We start from the raw sequence: 17,500 nt of genomic DNA on the forward strand, positions 1-17,500 counted from the left end.
GCATGACGATGCAGAGTCTCGGTTCACAGGAGCCTGGGAAGAACATCCCGTACGGAACCCTTTACCCGAAAACATCCGAACCGCACATGCTCGCGACAGTCCTGCCGTTAGAGAATGCACCGTGCACGCGACCGAGTAAGGCCACTCAGAGACATCCATTTCCCAGGTATATGCCCCCTACGCACTTTTGGTGGCGCAACTCGCACGAACAGTCCCACCTCGACCCCGTAAACAAGCTTTTTTGCCTCGAAGAGTTCGTCGGAGACGAAGAAGCAACCTTCAGTGCAAACGTAGCACTCTTTTGTGCAACCGCCCAAACAACGCCCCCTCTACCCTCTGTCGAAACACTCGGCATTGCTGCTCCCTAAGGTGAGCTTCTCCTCATAGGCAATTCCGCTCTTATCCGGTCACGTTTGTGTGCCCGAATTTCGCAAGGCAACCTCCATGGGACATGGAAAAGACTCGAGAAGAGAGCTCGCTCACGGGAGAGAGAAGCCAAGGAGACCACGAGAGTGCTGAGAGTGGGACAGCACTGAATAGGCGGGAGAAGCCTGCGCGTATAAACGGAGATATATATCCAATTGCAACGAAGGAACGTGCCAAAGATCGAGAACAATGGCAGAAATGCTAGTAACGTGCACTTCGGGACCAACGCATCACCGGAAGACAACCGCCAAACATCGAAAGAGTCGCGATGCTCCGCAACCTACGTGCAAAGCGGTCGCACACCGGGTAAGGGAGTGAGAGCCCCAAACATAGCTGGGCGAGGCGCTCACTCCGCTCTTTAATATCTCGTTAATACCGCCAAGGAAATGGCACAAGCACACACACACAAGCATCCTCGGAAGAGGACAGTTCGAGTGACAGGTCAAATCCAAGAGTTCCGAAGACTACCTCCAGGAACAATCGGGAACAAGACCGATTACAAGTCGTCGAGTCTGTTACTGGGCGAACACGAGATGCGCACAGGAAATCGATCAGCCCTCACAATGGCCCAAGGCCAGAGATCGGACTGCTACGATTTACCCCAACAATCATCGTGCCACTCTTCGCAGAGAGGTGATAGACGCCAACGAGCCCGCGCATAGCAATCGAGGTGTAAAAAGGGCGTTGAAGGCAGGAAGCCTGGACGAAAGAGGCTACGAGGTCACCTCGAAGCGGTCTAAGAATCGGGCGCACTTGGGGCGACTACCAGTGCCAACCCCTTATCCCGCGGTGCGTCCGACACACAGAAATTTCCAAGGCGGCCAAGGAGCCTCCCCGCATAGCAATCGGGGTGTGAGGTTACGGATGCAGCATTGATAGCAATCGAGGTGTGAGGCGAAGGATGCAGAAGTGAGAGCCGAGGGATGTAGCAGAGATAGCAATCGGGGTGTGTGATGCAGAAGAGATAGCAATCGAGGTGTGCGGTGGGAAGGGCCCAGCAGCCAGAATGCATGAAGCGACGGATGAAGCAGTGATGACAACCGGGCTGTGAGGAGAGGAGGGATGCAGCCAAGAAAGCAATCAGGGCTCGAGGCAAGGGATGCATCAAGGATAGCAATCATGTTGTGAGGCGAGATTCCAAAGGCTAAACGTGAGAGGCTGCAGGGTCGACTCAGAGAGGTCTATGCATGTGAGAGGCTGAAAGCAAGGTCGACTCGGAGCGGTCTATGCATCGGGCGCGCTTGGGGCGACTACCAGTGCCAACCCCTTATCCCGCGACGCGTCCGACAAAGAGAACGTTCCAAGGCGGCAGAGGAGGTTACCAGCCGAAGGATGCAGTAGCAATAACAGGTATAGTTCCGCGGCGGCCGAGAAGACTCACCGCATAGGAATCGGGATGCGAGGCGAGGGATGCGGCGGGAAGGCCCCGACGGCTAAACGGAAGAGGCTGCAGGGCCGCCTCGGAATGGTCCAAGCATCGGATGCGATTGGGACGACTACCAGTGCCAACCCCTTATCCCGCGATGCGTCCGATACACAGATAGTTCCAAGGCGGCCGAGGAGCCTCACCGCATATCAATCGGGGTGCGAGGCGAGGGATGGGGCGGGAAGGCCCCAACGGCTAGACGGAAGAGGCTTCAGGGCCACCTCGGAATGGTCCAAGCATCGGACGCGCTTGGGGCGACTGCCAGTGCCAACCCCTTATCCCGCGATGCGTCCGATACACAGATGGTTCCAAGGCGGCCGAGGAGCCTCACCGCATAGCAATCGGGGGTGCGAGGCGAGGGATGGGGCGGGAAGGCCCCAACGGCTAGACGGAAGAGGCTTCAGGGCCGCCTAGGAATGGTCCAAGCATCGGACACGCTTGGGGCGACTACCAGTGACAGCCCCCTATCCCGCGATGCGTCCGATACGAAGATGGTTCCAAGGCGGCCGAGGAGCCTCACCGCATAGCAATCGGGGTGCGAGGTGGGGGATGCGGCGAGATGGCCCCAACGGCTAGACGGAAGAGGCCACAGGGCCGCGTCGGAATAGTCCAAGCATCGGACGCGCTTGGGGCGACTACCAGTGACAACCCCTTATCCCGCGATGCGTCCGATACGAAGATAGTTCCAAGGCGGCCGAGGAGCCTCACCGCATAGCAATCGGGGTGCGAGGTGGGGGATGCGGCGAGATGGCCCCAACGGCTAGACGGAAGAGGCTGCAGGGCCGCCTCGGAATAGTCCAAGCATCGGACGCGCTTGGGGCCACTACCAGTGACAACCCCTTATCCCGCGATGCGTCCGATACGAAGATAGTTCCAAGGCGGCCGAAGAGCCTCACCGCATAGCAATCGGGGTGCGAGGTGGGGGATGCGGCGAGATGGCCCCAACGGCTAGACGGAAGAGGCCACAGGGCCGCCTCGGAATAGTCCAAGCATCGGACGCGCTTGGGGCGACTACCAGTGACAACCCCTTATCCCGCGATGCGTCCGATACGAAGATAGTTCCCAGGCGGCCGAGGAGCCTCACCGCATAGCAATCGGGGTGCGAGGCGAGGGATGCGGCGAGATGGCCCCAAAGGCTAGACGGAAGAGGCTGCAGGGCTGCCTCGGAATAGTCCAAGCATCGGACGCGCTTGGGGCGACTACCACTGCCAACCCCTTATCCCGCGATGCGTCCGATACACAGATAGTTCCGAGGCGGCCGAGGAGGTGGGGGATGCAGCGAGATGGCCCCAACGGCTAGACGGAAGAGGCTGCAGGGCCGCCTCGGAATAGTCCAAGCATCGGACGCGCTTGGGGCGACTACCAGTGACAACCCCTTATCCCGCGATGCGTCCGATACACAGATAGTTCCGAGGCGGCCAAGGAGCCTCACCGCATAGCAATCGTGGTGCGAGGTGGGGGATGCGGCGAGATGGCCCCAACGGCTAGACGGAAGAGGCTGCAGGGCCGCCTCGGAATGGTCCAAGCATCGGATGCGCTTGGGGCGACTACCACTGCCAACCCCTTATCCCGCGATGCGTCCGATACACAGATAGTTCCAAGGCGGCCGAGGAGCCTCACAGCATAGCAATCAGGGTGCGAGGCGAGGGATGCGGCGAGAAAGCCCCAACGGCTAGAGGGAAGAGGCTTCAGGTCCGCCTCGGAATGGTCCAAGCATCGGACGCGCTTGGGGCGACTACCAGTGACAACCCCTTATCCCGCGACGCGTCCGATACACAGATAGTTCCAAGGCGGCCGAGGAGCCTCACCGCATAGCAATCGGGGTGCGAGGCGAGGGATGCGGCGAGAAGGACCCAACGGCTACACGGAAGAGGCTTCGGGGCCGCCTCGGAATGGTCCAAGCATCGGACGCGCTTGGGGCGACTACCAGTGACAACCCCTTATCCCGCGACGCGTCCGATACACAGATAGTTCCAAGGCGGCCGAGGAGCCTCACCGCATAGCAATCGGGGTGCGAGGCGAGGGATGCGGCGAGAAGGACCCAACGGCTACACGGAAGAGGCTTCGGGGCCGCCTCGGAATGGTCCAAGCATCGGACGCGCTTGGGGCGACTACCAGTGACAACCCCTTATCCCGCGACGCGTCCGATACACAGATAGTTCCAAGGCGGCCGAGGAGCCTCACCGCATAGCAATCGGGGTGCGAGGCGAGGGATGCGGCGAGAAGGACCCAACGGCTAGACGGAAGAGGCTTCGGGTCCGCCTCGGAATGGTCCAAGCATCGGACGCGCTTGGGGCGACTACCAGTGACAACCCCTTATCCCGCGACGCGTCCGATACACAGATAGTTCCAAGGCGGCCGAGGAGCCTCACCGCATAGCAATCGGGGTGCGAGGCGAGGGATGCGGCGAGAAGGACCCAACGGCTAGACGGAAGAGGCTTCGGGTCCGCCTCGGAATGGTCCAAGCATCGGACGCGCTTGGGGCGACTACCAGTGACAACCCCTTATCCCGCGACGCGTCCGATACACAGATAGTTCCAAGGCGGCCGAGGAGCCTCACCGCATAGCAATCGGGGTGCGAGGCGAGGGATGCGGCGAGAAGGACCCAACGGCTAGACGGAAGAGGCTTCGGGTCCGCCTCGGAATGGTCCAAGCATCGGACGCGCTTGGGGCGACTACCAGTGACAACCCCTTATCCCGCGACGCGTCCGATACACAGATAGTTCCGAGGCGGCCGAGGAGCCTCACCGCATAGCAATCGGGGTGCGAGGCGAAGGATGCGGCGAGAAGGACCCAACGGCTAGACGGAAGAGGCTTCGGGTCCGCCTCGGAATGGTCTAAGCATCGGACGCGCTTGGGGCGACTACCAGTGACAACCCCTTATCCCGCGACGCGTCCGATACACAGATAGTTCCAAGGCGGCCGAGGAGCCTCACCGCATAGCAATCGGGGTGCGAGGCGAGGGATGCGGCGAGAAGGACCCAACGGCTAGACGGAAGAGGCTTCAGGGCCGCCTCGGAATGGTCCAAGCATCGAACGCGCTTGGGGCGACTACCAGTGACAACCCCTTATCCCGCGACGCGTCCGATACACAGATAGTTCCGAGGCGGCCGAGGAGCCTCACCGCATAGCAATCGGGGTGCGAGGCGAGGGATGCGGCGAGAAGGACCCAACGGCTAGACGGAAGAGGCTTCAGGGCCGCCTCGGAATGGTCCAAGCATCGGACGCGCTTGGGGCGACTACCAGTGACAACCCCTTATCCCGCGACGCGTCCGATACACAGATAGTTCCGAGGCGGCCGAGGAGCCTCACCGCATAGCAATCGGGGTGCGAGGCGAGGGATGCGGCGAGAAGGACCCAACGGCTAGACGGAAGAGGCTTCAGGGCCGCCTCGGAATGGTCCAAGCATCGGACGCGCTTGGGGCGACTACCAATGACAACCCCTTATCCCGCGACGCCTCCGATACACAGATAGTTCCGAGGCGGCCGAGGAGCCTCACCGCATAGCAATCGGGGTGCGAGGCGAGGGATGCGGCGAGAAGGACCCAACGGCTAGACGGAAGAGGCTTCAGGGCCGCCTCGGAATGGTCCAAGCATCGGACGCGCTTGGGGCGACTACCAGTGACAACCCCTTATCCCGCGACGCGTCCGATACACAGATAGTTCCGAGGCGGCCGAGGAGCCTCACCGCATAGCAATCGGGGTGCGAGGCGAGGGATGCGGCGAGAAGGACCCAACGGCTAGACGGAAGAGGCTTCAGGGCCGCCTCGGAATGGTCCAAGCATCGGACGCGCTTGGGGCGACTACCGTTGCCAACCCCTTATCCCGCGATGCGTCTGATACACAGATAGTTCCGAGGCGGCCGAGGAGCCTCACCGCATAGCAATCGGGTTGCGAGGCAGATTATTGGGAAGGGAACCCCCTGGGATGCGGCTCAAGCAGTGCCCAAAGGGACTGGAATGCGGAATCACATCGAGAGACCCAAATGCTATACGAGGGCTCAAATCGAATTATCGATTTGGCCACGACATGGACGCATCGGAACGACTACCTTTGCCGAACCACTCGCAATTGCATCCATACCGAAACCAATAGACATTTCCGTTAGAGCCCTCGCATAGCATTCGGGAATCTCGCATGCCCCTCTAAATCGACCAATGCTGGCGCTCAATGAAAATCCGAGCGCTACCACCGTTCGAGCGCCAGCATTGGTCGAGTTAGAGGGGCACGGGGGAGAATGCTCCAGTCAACACCTCCCCTATATAAGTTATTTGTCCGATTCTCGCACAACCGTAGTCTGCCTCGTCGAATCAAACAACGGTCCCAGATTCCGACTTCCGTTCCGTAGAGACCCAAAAGCTAGATGGAGGCTCGCAAGAAAGAGAGTCGGCGCATAGCAATCGGGTTTCTCGAACGTTTAGGGACCGAGCTCACTTGCGGATAGGGCAAAATCCGCCAAGCAACCCAAAAGCTAGACGGGGGCTCGAATCGAATCGCCTAGGCGGCCACAACAACGACGTGTTGGATCGACTACCAGTGCCAAACCATTCAGCAAGACTAGTCTGTGTCGAGGCCGGATAGAGATTCTCAGAGAGCGCCCGCATAGCATTTAGGAGACCTGCCGCGTCCCTCACACTCGACAAATGGTGGTGCACGTTTATAAATCCGAGCGATCCCAACCCTTTCAAGCACCAACATCGGTCGAGATAGAGGGGCACGGAGGGGGCTGCGTGAGACAACACAGTCCCCTATATAAGTTATTTGTCCGATTCTCACACATCCGAAGAATGGTCATCAAATCGGACAACAGCCCAAACTTCCGACTTCCGTCCCAGAAAGCCCAAGAGCTATCTAAAACGTTCATGGCCGGAACTCGATCGCGGCTATACCAGTCCGCCAAGCAACCCAAAAGCTAGACTGGAGCTCTAGTCGAATCACCTCTGTGGCCATTGCAAGGACGTGTTGGAGCGACTACCATTGCCGAACCATTCCGCAGGTCGAGTCCATACCAAGGCCGCATAGAGATTCACGATGAGCTCCTGCATAGCAATCAGGAGACTTGCCGTGTCCATCACAATCGATAAATCCTGGTGCAAGATTTTTGCATCCGAGCGCTCCAACCAGTCGAGCACCAGCATCAATCGACATAAACGGGCACGGGGGGAGGATGCTCGAGAACACTACCTCCCCTATATAAGTTATTTGTCCGATTCTCAAGCAGCCGAAGTCTGGTCATCGAATCGGGTCAAAGACCACAACTTCCGACTTTACCCACAATGCAAGTCATCGAATCGAACATCGGCCCCCGAGTCGGACTCCATGCGTATGTCAGGTCATCGGACCCAAATTCCGCCTTCCTGCGCATGGCGGGCCATCAATATCAACTCGGTCATCGGACCCAAACTCCGCCTTTTTGCGTATGGCACGCCTTCAAATCGGTCATCGGACCCAAATTCCGCCTTCCTGTGCATGGCGGGCCATCAACATCAACTCGGTCATCGGACCCAAATTCCGCCTTTCTGCGCATGGCACGCCATCAACTCGGTCATCGGACCCAAATTCCGCCTTCCTGCGCATGGCAGGTCATCGGACACAAATTCAGACCTCGCCAATATGCCTACGTATCGAATCGGTCATCGGACCCAACTTCCGACTTCATCCATACTGTAGGGTCTTTGAGGTTGGCGCGGTGCGCTCAACCCAGGGAGTCGACCCATCGAAGCATACACCTCCCCTATATAAGCTATTTGTCCGATTCCCACACCTGTGTAGTTTGCACCTCTGACCAGGACATCGACCCCAACTTCCGAACTCGACTGCAACGACGGCACCAGCGCCTTGGTGCGCACCTTGCGACGCACAGTCCCAACATTCGCCTTCCTGCACATGGCAGGTCATCGGACCCAAATTCCGACCTCGCGAGTATGCCTACATATCGAATCGGTCATCGGACCCAACTTCCGACTTCATCCATACCGTAGGGTCTTTGAGGTTGGCGCGGTGCGCTCAACCCGGGGAGTCGACCCAACGAAGCATACACCTCCCCTATATAAGCTATTTGTCCGATTCCCACACCTGTGTAGTTTGCACCTCCGATCAAGACATCGACCCCAACTTCCGAACTCGCCTCCAACGACCGAACCAGCGCCTTGGTGCGCACCTTGCAACGCACAGTGCCAACATTCGCCTTCCTGCACGTGGCAGGTCATCGGACCCAAATTCCGACCTCGCGAGTATGCCTACATATCGAATCGGTCATCGGACCCAACTTCCGACTTCATCCATACCGTAGGGTCTTTGAGGTTGGCGCGGTGCGCTCAACCCGGGGAGTCGACCCAACGAAGCATACACCTCCCCTATATAAGCTATTTGTCCGATTCCCACACCTGTGTAGCTTGCACCTCCGATCAGGACATCGACCCCAACTTCCGAACTCGACTAAAAAGACCGCACCAGCGCCTTGGTGTGCACCTTGCAACGCACAGTGTCAACATTCGCCTTCCTGCACATGGCAGGTCATCGGACCCAAATTCCGACCTCATGAGCATACCTACTAATCGAATTGGTCATCGGACCCAACTTCCGACTTCATCCATACCGTAGGGTCTTTGAGGTTGGCGCGGTGCGCTCAACCTGGGGAGTCGACCCATCGAAGCATACACCTCCCCTATATAAGCTATTTGTCCGATTCCGACACCTGTGTAGTTTGCACCTCCGCTCAGGACATCGACCCCAACTTCCGAACTCGCCTGCAACGACCGAACCAGCGCCTTGGTGCGCACCAAAAGTGCGCACTTTTGGAGGGCACTTTTGTGCGCTCCAAAGGTGCGCACTTTTGGAGGGCACTTTTCTGCGCTCCAAAGGTGCGCACTTTTGGAGGGCACTTTTTGGAGGGCACTTTTCTGCGCTCCAAAGGTGCGCACTTTTGGAGGGCACTTTTTGGAGGGCACTTTTCTGCGCTCCAAAGGTGCGCACTTTTGGAGGGCACTTTTTGGAGGGCACTTTTCTGCGCTCCAAAGGTGCGCACTTTTGGAGGGCACTTTTTGGAGGGCACTTTTCTGCGCTCCAAAGGTGCGCACTTTTGGAGGGCACTTTTTGGAGGGCACTTTTCTGCGCTCCAAAGGTGCGCACTTTTGGAGGGCACTTTTCTGCGCTCCAAAGGTGCGCACTTTTGGAGGGCACTTTTTGGAGGGCACTTTTCTGCGCTCCAAAGGTGCGCACTTTTGGAGGGCACTTTTTGGAGGGCACTTTTCTGCGCTCCAAAGGTGCGCACTTTTGGAGGGCACTTTTTGGAGGGCACTTTTCTGCGCTCCAAAGGTGCGCACTTTTGGAGGGCACTTTTGTGCACTCCAAAGGTGCGCACTTTTGGAGGGCACTTTTCCTGTGCTCCAAAGGTGCACACCTAGGTGAGCACCTTCGACCACACCTTGTAGCACACCAAACTCTGACTTTCGACTTCATCCGCAATGCAGGGTCTTTGAGGTTGGCGCAATGCGCACAACCAGGGGAGTCGACCCATCAAACCCAACACCTCCCCTATATAAGCTATTTGTCTGATTCTCATACATGCGTAGCCTGCAGGAGCAATTAGGACATCGACCCCAACTTTCGGCTTCTAAACGAAAACAAGGTCTTTGAGGTTGGTGTAATGCGAACAACTAGGGGAGTCAACCCATCAAACCCAACACCTCCCCTATATAAGCTATTTGTCTGATTCTCATACATGTGTAGTCTACAGGAGCAATTAGGACATCGACCCCAACTTTTGACTTCTTAACGAAAACAAGGTCTTTGAGGTTGACGTAATGCGCACAACCAGGGGAGTCGACCCATCAAACCCAACACCTCCCCTATATAAGCTATTTGTCCGATTCTCATACATGTGTAGCCTGCAGGAGCCATTAGGACATTGACCCCAACTTTTGACTTCTTAACGAAAACAAGGTCTTTGAGGTTGGCGTAATGCGCACAACCAAGGGAGTTGACCCATCAAACCCAACACCTCCCCTATATAAGCTATTTGTCTGATTCTCATACATGTGTAGCCTGCAACAACGATTAGGACATCCACCCCAACTTCTGAATTCGTCTGCGTTGACCGCACCAAAGGTGCACGCCTTGGTGCTCACCAAAATCCGACTTCCGACTTCTTCTGCTATGCGGGGTCTTTGAGGTTGGCGCAGTGCGCACAACCAGGGGAGTCAACCCACCGAATGCAACACCTCCCCTATATAAGCTATTTGTCTGATTCTCATACATGCGTAGACTGCAGCAATGATTAGGACATCCACCCCAACTTTTGACTTCTTAAACAAGACAGGGTCTTTGAAGTTGGTGCAGTGCACACAACCAGGGGAGTCGACCCATCAAACGCAACACCTCCCCTATATAAAGCTATTTGTCCGATTCTCATACGTGTAGTCTGCAGCAGCGATTAGGACATCGACCCCAACTTCCGAATTCGTTTGCATTGACCGCACCAAAGGTGCACGCCTTGGTGTGCACCCTGGAGTGCACTTTGGTGCTCACCTCGGTGCACACTTTGGTGTGCACCTCGGTGTGCACCAAAGGTGCGCACCTTGGAGCGCACCAAAGGTGTACACTTTGGAGCGCACCACATAGGGTCTTTGAGAGGTTGGCGCAGTGCGCACACCAAGGTGGGTGTTGAGGTGCGTGCCGAGGTGGGTGGGTGCTAGGGTGCGCTCCATGGTGGGTGCCAGGGTGGGTGCGTGCTAGGGTGGATTCCAAAGAGGGTCATAGGGTGGGTGCCAAGGTGGGTTGGTGATATAGTGGGTTCAAAGGTGGGTACTAGGGTGGGTTCCAAGGTGGGTCACAAGTTGGGTGCCAGGATGCGTGGGTGTTAGGTTGGGTGCCAAGGTGGGCTCCTGCGTGGGTGGGTGCTAGGGTGGGTTTCAAGGTGGACGCGAGGGCGGGTGCCAAGGTGGGTAACAAGTTGGGTGTTAGGATGGGTGAGTGCTAGAGTGGGTGCCAAGGTGGGTGGGTGCTAAGGTGGATGCCAAGGTGGTTCACAGGGTGGGTGGGTTCTAGGGTGAGTTCCAAGGTGGGTCACAGGTTCAGTGCTAGGGTGGGTGTCAAGGCGGGTGTCGAGGTGCCTGGGTGCTAGGGTGTGGATGCCAATGTGGGTCATAGGGTGGGTACTAGGGTGGGCTGCAATGTGGGTGCCAAGGTGGGTAACATGCTCGGTGGGTTCTAAATTGGGTGCCAGGGTGGGTGTGCACCCACCTTGCCCGAGGTGGGTGCCAAGGTGCCAGTGTGGGTGGGTGCTAAGGTGGATGCCAAGGTGGGTGAGAAGGTGGGTGATAGGTTGAGTGGTAGGATGGGTGGGTGCCAAGATGGGTCACAGGGTGGGTGCAAGGGTGGGTAGGTGCTAGGGTTGGTGTCAGGGTGGGTGGGTGCTAGGTTGGGTTCCAAGGTGGGTGCGAGGGTGAGTGTCAAGGTGGGTCACAGGTTAGGTGCTAGGATGGGTGAGTGCTAGGGTGCAAAGGTGCCAGGGTGGGTGCTAGGATGGGTCGATGCTAGGGTGAGTGGCAAGGTGGGTCCACAAGTGTCAAGGTGGGTGCCGAGGTGGGTGCCAAGTCGGCGACTGCTATGGTGGATGCCAAGGTGGGTCACGGGGTGGGTGCCAAGTTGCTAGGTTGGGTTCCAAGGTGGGTGCCAACGTGGGTGCTAGGGTGCGTGGGTTAAAGGGTGTGTCACAACGTGGGTGCCAGGATGGGTGCGCACCCACACTGGCCAAGACGGGTGCGGGTGCAAGGTTGGGTTCCAAGCCCGGTCACAGGCTGGGTGCTAGGATGGGTGGGTGCCAAGGTGGGCACCAGGGTGGGTGCACCCACCCTGGCCAAGGTGGGTCACGGGGTGGGTCCTAGGGTGGGTAACGGGGTGGGTACTAAGGTGCGTGCCAAGGTGGGTCATAGGGTGGGTGCCAAGGTGGGCACCAGGGTGGGTGTGCACCAACCCTAGCCAGGGTAGGTCACGGGGTGGTTGTCGGGGTGGGCGTCAAGGAGCCAAGGTGGGTGGCAAGTAGCCAAGTTGCGTGCCAAGGTGGGTGTCGGGGTGGGTGCCAAGGATCCAAGGTGGGTGCCAAGGAACCAAGGTGGGTGTCTGGGTGGGTGCCGAGGTGGGAGCCAGGGTGGGTCCCAAGGTGAGTGCAAAGGTGGGTGCCAGGGTCAAGGTGAGTGCCAATGTGGGTTCCAAGGTGCCAGGGTCAGGGTGAGTGCCAATGTGGGTTCAAAGGTGCTAAGTTGGGTGCGAGGTTGGGTGCGAGGGTGGGTGGGTGCCAAGGTGTGCTAGGTGGAAGCCCGGGTGGGTCGGCATCCCATGGGTGTCGAGTTGGGTGCCTGATGGGTGCTTCTTGTCAAGTTTTAGTCGTCGGGACTCATTTCGAGCCTTAGAGGTCGTTTCTTGTCCGGTTGCCCTGTCTTCGACCTGGGAACCCAATTTTGGTCCTCGGGTCCCATTTTTTTTTGTCTCGCATCCCACTTTTGGCCTGTGGCCTTTTCGGGGTCGATTCTCGTTTTGGGCATCAGAGCATGTTTCTTCTCCTAAAACCCAATATTTGTTTATTAAGTCTCGGAACACATTTTTGTTCTCGTGGACCCATCATGGGTCTTGGAACGCATTTGTGGTCCTTGGGTCCCATTTTGCATCCCGAAACTTGTGTTTTGGTGCTTGATCCCTATTTTGGGTGCCCACCTTGCACCAAGTGCGCACCCGGGGCAAACCGAGCGCCTTGGTGCACCGGGGCAAGATCGAGCGTGCACCCGAGGCGCCCCGAACATGCACCAAGGTGCACTCGGCCCACATGTGAGCGCAGGTCGTTGCGCCCGAGGTGGTGTGTGGGCACCGCGTTGCAGACGGGACACTGCACGCACACGACGCCCCCTCCAGGTGCACGCACGTAGGCCGGGCCGGGTGCACACCCGACGCCCTAGCAAGGTGCGCGCACCCGGGCAGGGCTCACACTTGGCGAACGGGGCGCACTTCGCGAGGGAGGGTGTGCACCTCGACGGGGGTGGGTGGCCGGGGTGGATTCGCACGTGGGTCGCGGTTTGCTAAGTACACACTGCGACAAGCTCATAACGGGTGCGATCATACCAGCATTAGTGCACCGGATCCCATCAGAACTCCGCAGTTAAGCGCGCTTGGGCCGGAGTAGTACTGGGATGGGTGACCTCCCGGGAAGTCCCGGTGTTGCACCCTTTTTTAGTTTTTCGCCGGGCGTCGCAATGCTATTTGAATAAACCTTTTGCCCGTTTGCGTTCTCGTCGGGGCCGGGCCGGGCCGGGGTGCGCTGCCCGCACTACCGCGCGCGCGGGGGGCGACACCGAGCGCGCACCCGAGGCACCCCGAGCACACAGGCCACGGTGCAACCCGGGCGTTGTGCGCGCACCCCGGTGCGCCCGAGGTGCTGCGCGCGCACCCAGGTGAAATCGGTGTGCACCTCGGCCAGTGCGCGCTCGGTCGAGTCGCGCACGTTGGCCAAGGTGCACGGTGATGTTTCTTACTCTAAGGTTCCGCACCAGACGCCCGGGACAGGTGAGCGAAGCTGGGCGGGGCCGGGTGCGCGGCCGGGGCAGGTGCACGCAGCTGGAGAGAGCTTTGGAGCACACTTCGGAGCGCACCAATGATGCGCTCCATTCAAAAGTTTCCTGAAAAGGCAAAAAAAGTTGAGATTATAGAATTTCCCACTTGAGAGATTGTAAAAAAAAAAAATTTAAAATGAAGGAAACGCGGGTGCCAAGGTGTGCGCAGCCCAGCCAAGGTGTGCGCACCAAGGCGCCCACCCTGGCGAAGGTGCACGCAAGGTGCGCACCCGAGGCAAACCGGACAATTAACCCAACTTTCGACTTCGCGCGCACCTTGGAGCGCACTTCGGAGCGCTCCTTGGTGCGCACCAATCTTGGGCACCTCGGAGTGCACCATGGCGCCCACCAAGGTGCGCACCCGGGGCAAACCGAGCTCCGACTTCGTGCGCACCTTGGAGCGCACGAAAGGTGCGCACCATGGCGCCCACCAAGGTGCGCAGCCCAGCCAAGGCGTGCGCATCAAGGTGCGCACCCTGGCGAAGGTGCGCACCCGGGGCAAACCGAGCTCCGACTTCGTGCGCACCTTGGAGCGCACAAAAGGTGCGCAACCCAGCCAAGGTGTGCGCACCCCGGTCAAACCGAGCTCCGAATCGTGCGCACCAGAGGTGCACGCCATCGTGCGCACCTTGGAGCACACTTCGGAGCCCTCCTTGGTGCGCGCCGATGTTGCGCACCTCGGAGCGCACCCGGGGAAAACAATGCAATTAACCCGACTTTCGACTTCGTGGGCACCTCGGAGCGCTCTCGGGTTCGCACCTCGGAGCACACCGAGGTGCGCACCTTTGATGCGCTGCCTTCACCAATTTCCAGAAAAGGCAAGAAAACATTGAGAAGGTGTGCGCACCGAGGTGCCCACCCTGGCGAAGGTGCACGCGAGGTGCGCACCCGGGGCAAACCGGGCTCCGACTTCGTGCACGCCGCACCTTGGAGCACACTTCGGAGCGCTCCTTGGTGCGCACCAGGGCGCGCAACCCAGCCGAGGTGCCCACCCCGGCGAAGGTGCACGCGAGGTGCGCACCCGGGGCAAACCGGGCTCCGACTTCGTGCACGCCATGGTGCCCACCGCGGCGAAGGTGCACGCGAGGTGCGCACCCGGGGCAAACCGGGCTCCGACTTCGTGCACGCCGCACCTTGGAGCACACTTCGGAGCGCTCCTTGGTGCGCACCATGGTGCCCACCAGGGCGCGCAACCCCGCCGAAGGTGCACGCGAGGTGCGCACCCGGGGCAAACCGGGCTCCGACTTCGTGCACGCCGCACCTTGGAGCACACTTCGGAGCGCTCCTTGGTGCGCACCATGGTGCCCACCAGGGCGCGCAACCCCGCCGAAGGTGCACGCGAGGTGCGCACCCGGGGCAAACCGGGCTCCGACTTCGTGCACGCCATGGTGCGCACCGCGGCGAAGGTGCGCACCCGGGGCAAACCGGGCTCCGACTTCGTGCACGCCGCACCTTGGAGCACACTTCGGAGCGCTCCTTGGTGCGCACCAGGGCGCGCAACCCAGCCGAGGTGCCCACCCCGGCGAAGGTGCACGCGAGGTGCGTACCCGGGGCAAACCGGGCTCCGACTTCGTGCACGCCGCACCTTGGAGCACACTTCGGAGCGCTCCTTGGTGCGCACCATGGTGCCCACCAGGCCGCGCAACCCAGCCAAGGTGTGCGCACCAAGGTGCACGCGAGGTGCGCACCCGGGGCAAACCGGGGTCCGACTTCGTGCACGCCGCACCTTGGAGCACACATCGGGGCGCTCCCGGGTTCGCACCGGCGTTGCGCACCGTGGTGGGCACCTCGGAGCACACCAAGGTGGGCAGCGAGGTGCGCACCTTTGATGCGATGCCTTCACTAATTTCCATAAAAGGCAAAAAAAAAACGAGATTTTAAAATTTCCGTTTTGAAAGATAGTGAGAAAAAGGGAATGCTGGTGCCATCTTGAGCCCGCCCTGGTGCGCAGCCCAGCCAAGGTGTGCGCACCAAGGTGCCCACCCTGGCGAAGGTGCGCGCCCGGGCAATTAACCCAACTTCCAACTTCGCGCGCGCCAGGGTGGGAGCGCACCCAACAACCGGGCCTGGGAAGAGCCAATGCGAGAAACCCCACCAAACGCTCTGACAAAAAAAGAGGGGGCGCTCCAGTAACCCCGCTTCGGAGCGCACCCTGGGCAAACCCAGCCAAGGTGCCCACCCCGGCCAAGGTGCAGGCGAGGTGCGCACCCGGGGCAAACCGGGCTCCGACAACGTGCACGCCGCACCTTGGAGCACACTTCGTAGCGCTCCCGGGTGCGCACCTCAGAGCACACCAAGGTGGGCAGCGAGGTGCGCACCTTTGATGCGCTGCCTTCACTAATTTCCAGAAAAGGCAAAAAAAAAAGGAGATTTTAAAATTTCCGTTTTGAAAGATAGTGAAAAAAACGGAACGCGCGTGCCATCTTGAGCCCGCCCTGGTGCGCAGCCCAGGTAAGGTGCCCACCCTGGCAAAGGTGCGCACCCGGGCAATTAACCCTACTTCCGACTTCGTGCGCGCCAGGGTGGCAACCGGGCCTCGGAAGAGCCAATGCGAGAAACCCCACCAAACGCTCCGACAAAAAAAGAGGCGGCGCTCCAATAACCCCGCTTCGGAGCGCAGCCGGGGCAAACCCAGCCAAGGTGCCCACCCCGACGAAGGTGCACGCGAGGTGCGCACCCGGGGCAAACCGGGCTCCGACAACGTGCACGCAGCACCTTGGAGCACACTTCGAAGCACTCCCGGGTGCCCACCGGCGTTGCGCACCGTGGTGGGCAGCGAGGTGCGCACCTTTGATGCGCTGCCTTCACTAATTTCCAGAAAAAGGCAAAAAAAAATGAGATTTTAAAATTTCCGTTTTGAAAGATAGTGAAAAAAAAGGAACGCGGGTGCCATCTTGAGCCCGCCCTGGTGCGCAGCCCAGGCAAGGCATGCGCACCAAGGTGCCCACCCGAGGTGCACACCCGGGGCAAACCGGGCTCCGACTTCGTGCAGGCCGCACCTTGGAGCACACTTCGGAGCGCTCCTTGGTGCGCACCATGGTGCCCACCAGGGCGCGCAACCCAGCCAAGGTCTGCACACCAAGGTGCCCACCCCGGCGAAGGTGCACGCGAGGTGCGCACCCGGGGCAAACCGGGCTCCGACTTCGTGCACGCCATGGTGCCCACCGCGGCGAAGGTGCACGCGAGGTGCGCACCCGGGGCAAACCGGGCTCCGACTTCGTGCACGCCGCACCTTGGAGCACACTTCGGAGCGCTCCTTGGTGCGCACCATGGTGCCCACCAGGGCGCGCAACCCAGCCAAGGTGTGCGCACCAAGGTGCACGCGAGGTGCGCACCCGGGGCAAACCGGGGTCCGACTTCGTGCACGCCGCACCTTGGAGCACACATCGGAGCGCTCCCAGGTTCGCACCAGCGTTGCGCACCTTTGATGCGCTGCCTTCACTAATTTCCAGAAAAGGCAAAAAAAAACGAGATTTTAAAATTTCCGTTCTGAAAGATAGTGAAAAAAACGGAACGCGGGTGCCATCTTGAGCCCTTCCTAGTGCGCAGCCCAGGCAAGTTGTGCGCACCAAGGTGCCCACCCTGGCGGAGGTGCGCGCCCGGGGCAATCCGGGCTCCGACTTCGTGCACTGCATGGTGCCCACCAAGGCGCGCAACCCAGCCAAGGTGCCCACCGCAGCGAAGGTGCACGCGAGGTGCGCACCCGAGGTGCACACCCGGGGCAAACCGGGCTCCGACTTCGTGCACGCCGCACCTTGGAGCACACTTCAGAGCGCTCCTTGGTGCGCACCAGGGCGCGCAACCCAACCAAGGTCTGCACACCAAGGTGCTCACCCCGGCGAAGGTGCACGCGAGGTGCGCACCCGGGGCAAACCGGGCTCGGACTTCGTGCACGCCGCACCTTGGAGCACACATCGGAGCGCTCCCGGGTTCGCACCAGCATTGCGCACCTTTGATGCGCTCCAATAACCCCACTTCGGAGCGCACCAGAAACCCCACTGGACGCTTGGGCAAAAATGTAATGCGCACCCGAAGCCCCTACCCA

The 17,500-nt window shown here is 59.7% G+C and overlaps 1 non-coding gene across 1 annotated transcript; it reads left to right on the top strand.

Annotated features, from left to right (window-relative positions):
• Positions 1-12,953: 12,953 nt before the first annotated feature.
• On the top strand, positions 12,954-13,072 carry LOC131869605 (5S ribosomal RNA). Its single transcript, XR_009367987.1, has one exon. It is a non-coding gene; the product is annotated as a 5S ribosomal RNA (ribosomal RNA).
• Positions 13,073-17,500: the final 4,428 nt, after the last annotated feature.

Source organism: Cryptomeria japonica, unplaced genomic scaffold, assembly GCF_030272615.1.
Source record: "Cryptomeria japonica unplaced genomic scaffold, Sugi_1.0 HiC_scaffold_254, whole genome shotgun sequence".
In the NCBI taxonomy this organism is placed as follows: domain Eukaryota; kingdom Viridiplantae; phylum Streptophyta; class Pinopsida; order Cupressales; family Cupressaceae; genus Cryptomeria; species Cryptomeria japonica.